This window comes from Camelus bactrianus, chromosome 23 (assembly GCF_048773025.1).
Source record: "Camelus bactrianus isolate YW-2024 breed Bactrian camel chromosome 23, ASM4877302v1, whole genome shotgun sequence".
Classification (NCBI taxonomy): domain Eukaryota; kingdom Metazoa; phylum Chordata; class Mammalia; order Artiodactyla; family Camelidae; genus Camelus; species Camelus bactrianus.
This window is the reverse complement of record NC_133561.1, coordinates 32,168,017-32,179,826: the sequence shown is the minus strand read 5'-3', so window position 1 is coordinate 32,179,826 and position 11,810 is coordinate 32,168,017. Positions and strand designations below refer to the sequence as shown.

The 11,810-nt window shown below is 47.4% G+C and overlaps 1 protein-coding gene across 18 annotated transcripts in view; it reads right to left on the bottom strand.

The window, feature by feature from the left end:
* PLEKHA6 (pleckstrin homology domain containing A6) overlaps positions 1–11,810 on the bottom strand; it is a 139,606-nt gene that overhangs the window by 68,134 nt on the left and 59,662 nt on the right. The window contains exon 1 of one of the 18 annotated variants that reach the window (XM_045524196.2): positions 7,595–7,870. The exons of 16 other annotated variants lie outside the window; for them this stretch is intronic. The gene's annotated coding sequence lies outside the window, so the exon portion shown is untranslated. Of the gene's footprint in view, position 1; positions 671–7,594; positions 7,871–11,810 lie in introns of those variants that run through there. One more of the 18 variants, XM_045524350.2, reaches the window with a different exon arrangement.

The following is an 11,810-nucleotide window of genomic DNA, read 5'->3' as shown; positions in this document are numbered from 1 at the left end:
CCCGACCCAGAGATGATCCAGAAATGGCAGTTGCCATCTAACAGCACGCAGAAGGCAGGGGGAGGGAGGTTATCTACGTCGTTGCCCAGACAGCAGACCAATGTCCATCCTTCCCATGAAGTGTTAAAAAGGCACGTGGTGGATCTTCAGCAGATTGAATTAGCTCTTCCTTTGACCCTTTTTTCCTCATCACTGATGAAGACCAGTGAGACCCCCTAATTGAATTCTCCTTATTTTAAGCTGCACACCACTCTCACCCTCATCTGGGGTTCAGGATCCTTCTCTCAAGACCCATCCCTCCTCAAGGCAGGCCTTCTTCAGCCAGGCGGTGGGTGGGAAAGCAGGAAGCACTGCGCATTCCACTGGTTCTGCACGGGGTTGTTTCCACAGCAGATGACGCTTCTCTCACTAAACCCAACTTGACCCCATTTGTTCTTGGCGCTCACAGCCTCCACGAAGCCAGCTGGATTCTTCTTGCAAGCCACAAAGTTGACTGAACGTTAGCTTCCTCTCTTCTGAGCCTTTAGCTTACTGGGATCCCAGAAGTCCATGTATAAATAAGAACAAGCCAATAAATGGTTCCTATCAGATGTGCAGGGAGTGCCTCCCTCATCAGGGAAGATGCCAAAACCAGAGCTCCCCACCCCCGCCCTCAACTCCTGGTCTTCTTAAAGGTAAAGACACTTCTAAAGGTAAGGCTTGCGATACCTGGGAGGAAAAGGCCTGGCTCTGGAGGCGGGGCTGGACAGGCCCGGGTCGTAATCACAGCTCAGCTCTGTGACTGGAATCTTAGTGGCTGAATGCCATTAGGCAAATCACTGATGCTGATCTCTAGCTTCCCCATCTGTAAAATGGGAGCGCTAATTCCACCTCATAGGATTACACGAGGCAGTACAGAACTGCAGTGCCTTAAACACATACCCAAATCCAGAAAGATCCAAAAATTGAAAGTTTTTTTTTCCCTGACTTGACTGGTGGCAGAGCCCAACCTGACTTGAACCTAGTTAGCTGCAAAGCATGACCTGAACTGGCATGAGCCTCTTTATAGCCTTTATTTCTCCCACTTGTGTGACTCTTTAGATAAATCTTGTGGCAGAAATATTAGTATGTTTGATTTTGGAGCTGCTCCAGACCCTGCGGGAGGTTTTTATGTACTACGCAGTGTGTGCATCATGTTACCATTCTGAAATCCACAGGCGCCAGGCACTTCAGAGGATGAGCTATGGAGCCATCCGTGCTGCTCCTCCAGTCCCTGAAGGCAGCGGTTTCAGGAGCGCAACCAGAGTTATTTAGACTAAGTATGTTGACAGCCATTTCAGGCATTTGCCTCATCACTAGGTGGATCTCTCCTGGGTCCCTGGGTACCTGCAGCCTGAAGCCAGTTCCATGAAACACGGGTTGGCATGGGGCAGGGGAGGGGATCCAAAGACCAGCCCATCAGCCCATAGGAATCTGCTGCTTTTCCACCTGAACAGAGCTGGCAGAGGCAGTGTGTTGTTATTTGACTGGACTTCAGGTACAGACATGCCTGAACATCCCAAACATGCTTCCAACTCTGTGCCTTACCGGGCTTGCAGCCCTCTCTCCACCCTACCAGCACCCACAGCTTCATCTCTGCTCCCTACGAGTATTCCCAGAGGAATAAACGATGGGGCCTTAGGGAATGCAAGGGAGAGAGGAGCCAAAGTGTGTGGGGAGATGGGCTAGAGGAAGGGAGAGATGCTGAGTACGAGGGAGGCGATGAAGATGGACGTTCCAGGTGAGAAAAAAATATTTGACACACAGCGGAACAGGTTTGGCATGTTTCTCCTGGTGCTGTTTCATGGCCCCAGGAGGCTTTAAAAATGGGAAACCAACCCTGGCCAATAGCTGTGAGCAATATTGAGCAATTGCTAGTCTCAGCCCCCTTGGCTCTCCCCCGCCATTCCAGGGACTTACTGATCACTGGGAGGGACGTGACCTGTCCCAAGGCACAAGTGGGCATCTCAGTTCTGACCCTGGATCTGCTGTCTCATCCTGCCACCTGGAGCTGCTTTCCAATGGACATGCAACTGCTGGACAGCAGACCTGCAGCTCGGAGAGCGGCAGGAGACTCTCCTCTTGGAGTGATACAGATTGCCTGTCTATCAAGTGGAGAGCTGAGGGATCTGAGTTAAAGAGGAGGGTCACAGTCAAATGTAGCCCCCTCATGTCACAGATGAGCAATCTGAGGCCCAGAGAGGGCCTGAACTGCCCAAGACCACGTAGCCCATTGAAGACAAAGGTGGCCCCGGAGTCCAAAAACTGCTTCCATCACGTCACCGTGACAAGGGTGGGGACATCCTTGAGGTCCCAGTCACATTCTTGTTAACCTTCACAGTCGGAAAAAGGCACACTGAATGATTCATATCCTCTGCCCTTTGGGCTTGAACATTTCAGAAGAGATCTTAATCTCCAAGAACTTGGCTATGCTCCTTGACTCTGAGTCCCAAACTACCCAAAGTCAGGACAAAATGCTCATTAAAGCCCCCTTGGGGAAAGCCATCATTGCTGGTGACCAGAGATGGGCCAAGAGCACCACTGTCTTGCCACCATCATTCACCTGCCCCGAAGCTACGTGGAGCCATCAAGGAACTGCGGAGCGGTGGCCTGTGCACGAGCTCCTTAGGTGGCAGGGGTCTTTAACCTGCACTTCTTGGGTCCTTTTTCATTTTGTCTTTTCCCCTCTGCTGAGATCTGTGGTGTCTGCCACCAGTCACAAGTTCAGGCCTTTCCAGAGCACCGTTCTGAGGAGCCATGCTGCTCTACTGACCCACCACCACCCAGAACCTTCTACAGGGACAATTTCCTGCACCCAGGCTTGGTCTTCCTGCTCAGAGCCGAATGCTCCCTGTTTCCTTTAGCATTTGGTCCTACTTCTCTCTCTGCCCCAGGAAAGCTTGAGATGAGAACCTGCTACCCACTTCCCAGACTTAACACCCTCAGTCGGACCTCCACTGCTTTCCGAGGGTAGGAGAGCTCTTGTTTCAGAATATAAAAATGGGGGAGAAAAATCAGAAAAGTCTCTCTTATGAAGAAGTCCTGTGCTTTCAGAAAAAAATGGGTCCTAGAACAAATCTCTAAAAGAGCATCTAGCTCCGATTTCCAGGGTGATTTCAAACTGATCTTCTCCTAAACGCTTTCTCGCCGACAAGTCTGCACACATGTGCACACCCAACCACGTGTCCCCGTCTGGCAGCTGGGGCTGCCTGGGGATTCCCACATATTTGCTGCTATTCTAGGCCTCCAGAAGGTAGAAGACTCAGACACTCTGATGCCTCCAGGAGCCTCCAGATTTAGAAAAGTTCCAGCTGATAGTCTTGAGTGCCCAAGAAGATCCACCATTTCAAAAAGTGATAGCAAGATTTTTTTTAAATACCCTTGACCATATAGTTAAAAAGGTGTTTCCAAATGATTAACACTGGACACCAAGGCCTCAAGTTGTAAAATATACCTCATGCTGCTCCCATCATCCAATCTAGAAATCCTCTTTTCCTAAAGCATCAGAGATGACTTCCATCATTTCCAAGAGATGACTATAGGAATAGGACCCAGCAAGGCCTGATCCCAGAACCCGTCAGAGAAGGGAGGGTCTTGGACTCTCTGACAAAGGGAAAGAGGAAGTTAGAACACATGCCTCTCCCAGAGACCTTGTCCTGGAGGTAGGAACCTCCCACAATATTAAAAGGAGGAAACCAAGACTTCAAGGGAGTTCCTCATGGTCCAAGGACCCACAGGGAACGAACAGTGGTGATAAGATCAGCATCCAAGTTTTGGGAAACTTACCCCAAAGAGCCCTTATCAGGGAGACAGGTTCTCATTTGTTTGAAGAAGATCTTGCCCAGAGGCAAGATTCTTTGATTTCATGGACCGGTTAAATTTCAAAAAATGAAATTTAAGGAACCACTATAAGATTGCCAACTTTTTATTTTGCCAAATAAGGAATTTTTTAAAGCCCAACTACCATCTACTCTCACCATCAGCTCAGGAAAAGAATAAGCAAGCCATAACCTCAGAATAAATATCTGAGTACATCTCCTGCCCCCAAAAGAAATCCTTTAAACTGAATATATTTTGCTTTCCGGAAAAAAATTCAGTGTGCTTCCCGTTTTTCTTATTTCACCTCAGACTAACGAAAGCTCTGTCACAGACAAAAATTTGATAATCACCGGGACAGATGACCTCTCTATGTCCCTTTTAGCTTAAGCCTAAAAGTGAAGAGAACAATCCTAAGCTTTGGCAGTTTGGACTTTCCCAGGAAACCTGAGCTGGACGAACGTGGATGGAGGAGGAAATCAACAAGCATACTGGACTTTGCTCAAGTGAACGCGCTGTCAACTCGAAGAACTAAACAAATGTTGACTATTTTGTAAATCCAGCGTTCAGTGAGCGTCTACCTCCGTGTGGAGCCTCCTAGTTTTCCATGAGCCCCTGAATGTTATGCTCCCCTTGCCTGTTCAGATTACCTAGGGAGAAGAGGGAGGAAGACAACCTGCCCCAAGTCAAGAGATAAAGGCGGCCTCTGGTGAGTGGCAGAGAGCAGAGTACCAGATCAGAAAAGTAAAGTACATGCGAACTCACTGATGCCATTTCAGTTGCACAAGTGGGATGGCATAGAGGACTGACTCCATTCCAGGGAGCAGTCTTCCACGCTGCCTTCCACAGATTATTGCTTCTTGCTCATGCCCCTGATGGAGATGAGACAGGAGGGAAGGGGGCAGGGCACAGCCATTCAAGGAGCAACAGCAATTAACACCAAAATGGTGGACGATTCAACTCCCAGTAGGATTTAAGGATTAAGATGGCAGGAGGTTTGACTTCTAGTAGACCTTGAGCTTCATTATATGCTCATTGTAACAGCGTGATAAATAACATGCCCACAGGCGCCATGACAGTCCCAAGGCTGACCACAAAAGGTCAAAGAGTGGGGTGGTGGCCCAATTTCTGGGAATCCCAGCCCCCTCCCCAGGGTAGTTGGAATAGTCCTCCTGCTTGTAGGCGTGGGAAGCTACCAAGCCCATAAAAACTGGCAACACCACGCCTCATGGCCTCCTCTTCGGAGATGGCCCGCACTCTGTCTGTGGAGTGTGTACCTGCTTTTACTTTAACCTGAGCACCCACCTTCCACACCTTGTGGCCTTTCTCTTGCCTTGTGAAACAGCCTGCACTCTATGGAGTATGTATCTCTCGAAATAAATCTACCTTTACTCAACTGTGGCTCGCTGTTGAATTCTTTCCTGCGTGAAGCCAAGGACCCATACTGGCGGGGCACATCCCAGGGGCTCCACCGAGACCTGGGACATGGCCCTTCTCATGCCCCACACCTGTTTTTCCTGCATCAGAGACAGTACAAGAGAGAAGAGGTAGAGGGAAGTAGACGCAGCTCTGTGGTGTACAGGGACAACAGGTAAAAAAAAAAAGTGCTGGATTAGGAGCTGACTCTTGATCCTAATCCTTGTCCTGCTGACTGACCATGCATCGCATCCTTCAGCATCTTTCAGCTCCAGTTTCCTCATCTCTACTGTAGGAACAATATTCCCTCTGTCTTCCTTATAGGACCACAGTTAGACTGTGTGATCCTTGAGGACAGAACCAGGTCTTTTCCGCGTCTATCTACCCGGTCTCTAACCCAGTACCTAGGGGATGACAGGAGTAGGTAAACGTCTACTGAACTGAGCCAGAATGCGTGTCTCTGAAAGCACACTCCAAGCTGGAAAGTACCACACGACTGAATAAGAGGAAGGGTTATTATTATCTGTTGGCCAAAATGATGCATCACTCCAAGTACCAAACATACGAAGACACTGGAATTCTACTTGGAAGTAGCTGGTGACATAAGTAAAAAAATAACTTTTTAAAATGCCCATAGTTTCAAAAATAACCAGACTATACAAACTATTAATTATATTGCCTACTAAACAGCAATAGTGTTATTGCCTCCCAGATTCAACACTGCCATCTAATTTCCTGGGCTGAAAACACGGTTTTACTGTACTTGGTCCAGCCCACGTCACTTCCCACCCCTCTATCTCATTATATTCAGAAATCAGTAGGCAAACCCTGCTTCTCTCACTGACTTTGGGTTACATCTATGTTGAGAGCCAAGGTCCCTGGCTGGCAGCGGCCTTGGAATGTACCACAGCCTAAGACTCGATGGTTCCCTCTCCTTGGTCCTTTCTGTCCACTCCATGCTCTGCCTCCAGCTGACTCCATCTCCTTTTCCAATGCTCATCTCACTACCCCCAATCTGCTTTTCAAAAGCCACCTCTAGCAGGGAGGGTATAGATCAGTGGTAGACAGCCTGCTTAGCATGCATGAGGTCCTGGGTTCAAACCCCAGTACCTTCATTAAAAATAATTTTTAAATAAATAAATAAATAAACCTAATTGCCCCCCCAAAACCCCAAAAAACAAAAAAACAAATAAGAAAACCAAAAGCCACCTCTAGCGGGGAGGGTATAGCTCAATGCTAGACAGCCTGCTTAGCATGCACAAGGTCCTGGGTTCAATCCCCAGTACCTTCATTAAAAATAATTTTTAAATAAATAAATCGATAAACCTAATTGCCTCCTTCCCCCCCACAAAAAAAAAACAAACAAAAACAAATAGACAGCAACAAAAACTAAAGCCACGTCCAGCCTCTTGCCAGTCACATTTGGCCTGGCCCACCCACCATTCCCGCCGGACCTTGCCCCAGAGCAAGCGCTGCTCACTGGGCATGACTGAACAAACAGGTCTTGGCAGCCAGGACAGGCTGCCCGCCCACCAGCCCCTGTACCAGGTAGGTCTCTGATCTTTGCTCCTGGCCACTGAGAAACACCACACAAACCCTGGGAAGACAGAGCTGCATTTAGCTAGCCTGACTCACCAATCACCTCCCCTTCCGAATTTGTGTTTTCAGGAAGAGTGCCAAGCCCCCACCCCAGGCATTGGCCTCTGTCCTGCCCAGTTCTGAGGCTGTGAGAGGAAAGTGCTTCTGCCACTTGTCTCTCATAGCTTTGATCTCGTTCAGTTGGTTCAAGTCAATTCCACGTGGAGACGGTGCTGAAATCCACGCTGGTTGCAGCTTCCCGCCACACAGACTTACAGTGAGCTTTATCAGGAGTGTTTCCAAGTGCCTGCAAAGGCCAGGGCTGGCTCTAGGGACGTTAGTCCTCTGGACACATATCTCCATGTCCTTAAGTTCCCTCTGCAGCCCCCTACCTCCAAGAGAGGAAATATTCACATTCGAGAAGTCAGAAATCTTCTCTGACTTTTTGATGAGACACCCTCAAGGAAGATGAACATTCATGGGACATTCTTATTTGTTAGGAGAGAAAGAGAGGATAAATAAAGAGAAAGTAAAAGGAGATTTGCTTTCCAAATACAATAGAAGTGCCCTCAGCACACGGACGTACACACACTCTCTCTCCCTCCCTCCCCCTCTCCCTCTCACCTCTCTCCTCTCTCTCCCCCCTCCCTCTCACAGTGAATTACTCCTCTTTGTCCAACATGTGCATCCCCCCCCATCTTCTCCACTAAAACTTTGGGTAGCCACAGCCCTTCCTACCACAGGTCCCTGGGACCCCAGATATTACCTTCCATGCTGAAAGTCAGGACCCAGCTGGAAGACGCAGACTGCTGATGGGGAAGAAATTCTAACAATACTCCAGACCGAGACAGTTACCAAGGGTGGCTGATGCAGACCCCATGAGAAGGAATAAGACAGGCTGAGGGCCCAGGAACCCAGAATTTCCCCCAGCCTTCCAGGAAGGCTCTGGTGTCAGCTCTCTCCCGGCTCCAGCCTTGACTGAAAACCAGGGGAAATTCTCCCGATAAAACGGAGCCTGAAATCTGAGACTGCAGGTTGGCTGAGCCCTATATAAATACACTCACACCCCCAGCTCCTCGGGTCTGATGGCTCACCCGCCCGCGCGTTCTCCTCCCTCCCCACCCAGGCTGCAACTTGGTAACATCAGACAGCCCTCTAGCTGCAGCTCCTCCAGAAATATCCAGCAGAGAGAAGAGCGGGGCCGGAGCTGAGCAGGCTCAGGGAGACCTGTCAGGCGCTGTCCACCGTCTCTCCCAGCCCCAACCACCCCCAGCAGTTCAAGTCCGGGTGCTTAAGCGGCACTCAGGGTCATGGCAGTGAGGGTGATGGGTAAATTCCCAGTTTAGGAGCAAAGATTTCTAGACTCTTCCTCCCTATCAAGGAATAATATTCTCCTAAGGATCAGCTTCCAGATAACTGGTCTGGCTGAGCAATATACTAATTGCTAAACTCACCTTCCTCTCCTCTCCCAAGTTCCTGCATCTGGCTCTTACAGAGCCACGCCTTCCCTTATGTTTCACCTGTAATAGGATCAGGCCAGGTGAGAGCAGGAAGGGAAATCTGGTGACAACTGCCTCATTTTGCAGATGAAATGGCTTGTCAAAGCTAGGCAGTGTCTCCCAGCCAGATTTGGCATCTTGGGTAGTAGAGCAGAGAGAAGGCTTTAAAAGTCAGATGAAATCATACTTTAATACAACTGGAAGTTCACTTGAACCACTGACTGTGAGGAAAATCACTTAACCTCTCTAAGCCTCAGTTTCCTTACTTGTAAAATGAGGCAAAATATTCTCCCTGAGAGAGTAACTATTACTTGAGTTAACAGGTATAAAGCAGCTGGCACACAGTAGGCATGCCATGCCGTTAAGACCCACTGAGCACTCCTCAGTCCATGACCGCACGCTAGCTTTTATTAGCTTACTTCTAACTCAAGGTTAACTCTAAATTGCCTTTAATGCCTACTGTTCCTCCAGGTGTTGGTTTAATGTTTCTAGTTCATTGTCTTTATGTCAATCCAGCTATGAACATTCAGAGTTTACTTTGAACAGTGCTCAGAATGCAAGGCTTCACTTCTGTAAAAGGAAATCTTTGATCTACAGGCCAAGGTCATAGATTCGCGTGGAAGACCCCCCTGAAGATCTCTCTCACATCTCTACTTCCAGGCTCCAAACTTCAGTCCCACTAACCCAACCGCCCATTGAGCATTTCCCCAAGGGTAACTGTTCTTTGCCTTAAACTCACATATCTAACATCAAATTAAGATTCACCACCCACTGACTATATTATAGTATTGATATGGAACCGTCTCCAAGATATAGTAAATGAAGATACAGAGGGACAGAGGGAGTAACTTAGCATGCTGCCATTCGGGTTAAGAAATGTTTTTTAACTATCTGTATGATTATATTTGCCTAGAGCAGAGGTCAGCAATTTTTTACGTCAAGAGTTAGAGAGTGAGACTCTTAGGTCAGACATAGAACACAAACTTGTGGTGGCCAGGGGGAGAGGGGTGGGAAGGGACAGACTGGGAGTTCAAGATTTGTAGATACTGACAGGTACATACAGAATAGATAAACAAGTTTATACTGTGTAGCACAGGAAAATATAGTCAAGATCTTGTATTAGCTCATGGTGAAAAAGAATATGAAAATGAATATATGTATATTCAGGTACGACTAAAAAAATGTGCTCTACACCAGAAATTGACACAACATTGTAAACTGACTATAACTCAATAAAATAAAATAAAATAGAATAAGGCCCAAAGAGGGGGAAAAAAAGTTAGGGAATAAATCTTTTCAGCTTCATGTGTCACATAATCTCTTGCAAATTCTCAGTTCTGCCTCTGTAGTATAAAAGCAGGCACGGACAACACATAAACAAACTTGCATAAATGAATGAGCAGGGCTGTGTTTCAAGAAAACTATACTTGTGGCCACGAAAACTGAGATTTCATAAAACTTTCATGTATCACAAACCACTATTCTTCCTTTTGGTTTTTTTTTTCAACCATTTAAAATATAAACAGCATTGTTGGCTGGCAGTCATACAAAATTAGGTGGGGGGACCAGATTTGGCCCTCGGGTCACAGCTTTGAGTGGCTTAGAGAATTTCAGGACACACTAGATACTGGTAACAGTGATGACCTCCAAGGAGGGAGCTGGGGCTAAATCTGAGAGGGGGCAAGAGAGATATATTTCACTGAATGGTGCAATATTCTGTACCGCTTGAATATTGTAACCTATGCATATTAAAAACAGTCAACTATGGGGGAGGGAGGGGACAACTCAGTGGCAGAGTGGATGCCTAGCATGCACGAGGTCCTGGGTTCAATCCCTTGGACCTCCACTGAAAAAAAAAAAAACCAGTCAATTACTAATGGGTTCCCCATCCAAGTTCTCTTACTTCTGTCAATGTCAACATTAACTGTCCCAGTCAAACAGGTTTATTACTACAAGCTTTGACTCTCTCCCACCCCAGTAATCAGTGTCCAAAATCCACTGGCCCAGTTCACCAAGCGCCTCAGCTGACTACTAGTTATTTATTTATTTATTCATTGATTTATTTTTGATTAATAGACTTTATTTCTTAGAGCGGTTTCAGGTTCACCACAGAATTGAGCAAAAAATATATCCGAGTTCGCACACAGCCCTCTCCATCGACACGTATATGCTCCCCCACCCTCAGCATCCCTCATCAGTGTGGCGTATTTGGTACAATCAATGAACCAGCGTGGGCACATTATCATCAACCAAAGTCCGTAGTTTACACTAGGGTTCACTCTTGATGTTGGACATTCTGTGAGCTTTGACAAATGCATAATGACGTGTAGCCACCACTATGGTATCACACAGAATAACTTCATTGCCCTAAAAGTCCTTTGTGCTCCATCTATTCATCCCTCCCTCCCTCCTTCTCCCCAAACCCCTGGAAACCACGACCTTTTTATTGTTTCTGCAGCTGTGCCTTTTCCAGAATATCGACTGCTAGTAATTTATCACTCTTCCACGCACTCCTGCTGTCATTACAGACAGCCCTGTAACCTTAACTGGCTTTTTACTTGTGTAAAACTTATTTCCAAGAGAAAGGCTGAAGCTTTTCAAGGACTAGGACTGTTCATTACAATCCCTTGCCTCTCCCCATAGCTCCTACAGCAGCACCTCGCACCTAGTAGGAAGGAACCATAAATGGTTGCCTGATTGTCCATCTCCCATCCCACAAGAGTTGGTTTGGAACACAGGGAAAAGACCCACCCAGAACAGAAGCTGGTTCTCAGACATGCAGCAGGGCAAGCATGCACACAAGCGCAAAGCCTTTGATGGTAGTAAACAACATTTAGGGAGGGGAAAGATGTTAGAGTCAAGGCTTGGTCCAAGTGAAAGGAGCTGTGCTTTGGAGAAGGCAGCCAGGGAGCCCCAGGGGAATTTTGCCCCAATTGCAATCTCTCCTGCATTCGCCTAGTGGGCTAGGGAAACCATGCTCAGCTGGGGAATTTTGGTGATCTAAGAATCAGCGCTTCCCACGTAGAGGAGCTATCTCAGCACTAAGCTGTCTGCCCTCCCCTCACCCCCCAACTCGCCGGCCCCCCACCCCCGCCTCCCCAATGCAGGAAAAGCTCTCTCCGCACCTGGGGAAGACACACACGCCACCTGAACTCCTGCAGAGATGAGGTGCTCACTACCTTTGAAGGTGGCCTCTTCTACTGACAAATGCTATCAGCATGCTTTCTGCTTCCACCCACTAAACAGTTCTGAACTAAACAGTTAAAGACTTCCTGAGTAGGTTAAAAAAAAAAAAGGGGGTATAGATCGGTGGTAGAGTGCCATGCATCAAGGTCCTGGGTTCAATCCCCAGTACCTCCACTAAAAAATAAACAGACCTAATTACCCGCCCCCAGAAATCATTTTTAAAAAAAGAAGAAGGCAAACAGAAAACTACCGATAACTGCCAAATATAACAGGGTTTTCAAATATTTCTTCCTTCCA